Genomic DNA, 2,679 nt, shown 5'->3' with positions numbered 1-2,679 from the left:
GTCAAATGCTGGAGAGTCGAAGATTTAAGCCCTATAGGAGTGTTATAGCACACTGAAGCTCTTCCCGTGAAAAACACGGTGTTATCCAACTTAATAAAACACAAATACTACTATTCCTAGTCATAGCAATATTATTATTAGTGCTATGACTCATACTAGTCAGTTTTGTCTCATTAAAATGTTTCCCTGAGTGTCTGAGAGAGCAGACAGTCTGGTTGAGCCAGTGTGTTCCTTTAGAACTAAGACATGAAGTATTTGAATGACAACAATTATGCAGTATTTATGCGAAGGGCCTGCCAAAATTAATCCCCTCTTTTACAAGACTATAAATGCAGAGTCAGATTAAGGCCAGACAAATCTCCGCAGATGGGTGGTGAAAATTGACTCAGTTCACTGACAATAAATGTAGAGAGGTAAGTAGTTCATGGGAGTGCATCCAATTTGGCCAAACTTGTTGGATATTACAGCAGCCGCAAATGAAGTAGAGGCCCTTTCCACTCTGGGAGCAAATAATGGAGCGTTACTTATTTTCATTAACGTTAGCATTATTGTTTACTGTCGTCTGTTGGGTGTATTAAAAAGGAAACTAAATAGGAAATAAGCTACTGCACATGTTCAAGTCATGCATAAGCACTTTTTAAAAAATCTGCAATATGGAAAATCATTTCAAAGAAGAACTTCACTAAAGCAGACAAAACAAGAAGTGAAACTCTACTTGAAAACAGGGGGATGCAGTGGGAAGATCAATGTAAGAGTGCTCATTCATCTCATAATCCAGGAAGCATTCAGTACTCCACGTCAGGGTCAAGGAGTGCAAAGTTTATTACTCCATCCCTGTTTTTAGCATGGATGTGCCAGCCACCGTTAACCTCTCCACTCGTGGTCCTGGTCTGTTTACATTTTTCAGTTTATTTCTGCTCATTACCAGGATATATAGCCTCAGGCAGAAGCAATTGAAGCACGTTTAATATAAAGCCCCCAAACTCATTTCCTGTCACACTGCTTTGGTTTTGAATTGATGCCATCAGCAATCAGGGGAAATTGAACATTTTGTTTTTGCTGTAGACACAAGCAAATATGGAAAAGTGATGAATAATACTATTGTACGATCTCTGTTTTTACTGACTAAATTAAGTGACATTCATTTTGAAAGCTGTGATAATTAAACATGTGTCATTCTTTTGTCCAAAACAATTAAATATTCAAAATGCACTTCTTTCTCTACAGAAAAATGACAGATGATTAGGGTTCGGATTAGTATTCCAAGTATTATGAGTCTAAGTGGAGGGATTTCAGTAATCACATTACATGCACTTATTTATTTTACTATATTTTGAATGTGAGTTTATAAAAAGGTTTGGCTAAAGCACACATACGACGCATTTACACAGGCTGAGATACAGCTTCATTGTGATGCAGGCCATGATAATAGTGCTGTTAAAATTGTAGCTCAGGAGCACTGACAGAACCTGACAAATGACTGAAGCATCTTAAAAGCAGAAGCAATGTCGACATTTACAAAACAAACAGTGAAAGTGCAGCTGCTTTTCTTTATGGATGAAAAGCAAAAAGAGTCTGAGCCTAGTACTTGGATTTGTCTTGGAGTTCCTGTCAAAAGTCCTTTAGGCAGATGAAAGCAGTTGATTAAGCGGCCTTGTCTTTGATCAAGGTCTACACCTTTTGAGTCGGCTGACAAAAAAAACCAGATAAAACTAACTTTGTGCAAGCAAAAATGTGCAACACAATAGCTAGCGTGTTTACTGGCTTGTCCTTAACGGTGACTGGATGATAGTGATGCGATATGGCAAAGAAATATTTACAAACAGAAAGTACAGCTTCTATGCGGAGGTGATTATGATAAGTCTATTGGAGCCATGGGCGAAGAGGTCATTGCTATTATATTATTAATATAATAAAATAAAAGAGAGTAGAATAGAATAGAATCAACTAGAATATAATATAAATTTAACCCTGAGTGTGATTTCATTTTATGATTCTGAAAAAAGATTCTTATAACAGGAACATTTTAAAAACGTTAAATACAAAATCTTTCACATTAGAGAATTAGAATTCCTGCAATTCAACTCTGAAGGTTGCTCTTGGGTGCAGCTTTTTATTTTGTTTCTATTCATTTGGTAGAAGCCCTGTAATATTTCCAATACTGACAATTGATGTGCTGGCGCCTGCACTGTCACATATGGGAAATACAGCAAATTACACACACCACATGGTGTTAATTTACACCTTAGAGAACACGCCCAAACTTTCTTGCATCTACATTTCATAACGTAGCATTCACAGCTTGATAGCTATGGCTGTCAGACACAGCTTTCATCAGTTTATTACAGAAAACTGTTGTCGAAGGTAGAAGATTTCACCTCTGTTAAACAGGTTGAGTTGATACGGGATGATGTAAAGCAGGTAATTCATGCTGGAAAACCCTCAAATGTGGCTGAAATTAAATATTTCTGCAAAGAATAGTGAGGCCAAATTTATCTCCAATGAAATAAAAGACTCCTTGCTAAATATGCTTGATTGCAGTTCTTGCTGCCAAGGATGGTGGAAACATTTATTACGTTTAAGAGACAATTAGTGAGGACAGGTAGGTTTGGATAGCTTTTTGCCCCTTTACAAATGAAACCATTATTCAAAAACTGCATTTTTTTTAATTTACTCGTG

The sequence above is a fragment of the Pundamilia nyererei genome, unplaced genomic scaffold (assembly GCF_000239375.1).
Source record: "Pundamilia nyererei isolate P.nyererei 1_Seehausen unplaced genomic scaffold, PunNye1.0 scaffold00120, whole genome shotgun sequence".
Lineage (NCBI taxonomy): Eukaryota > Metazoa > Chordata > Actinopteri > Cichliformes > Cichlidae > Pundamilia > Pundamilia nyererei.
Note: the sequence above shows the minus strand (reverse complement) of the source record.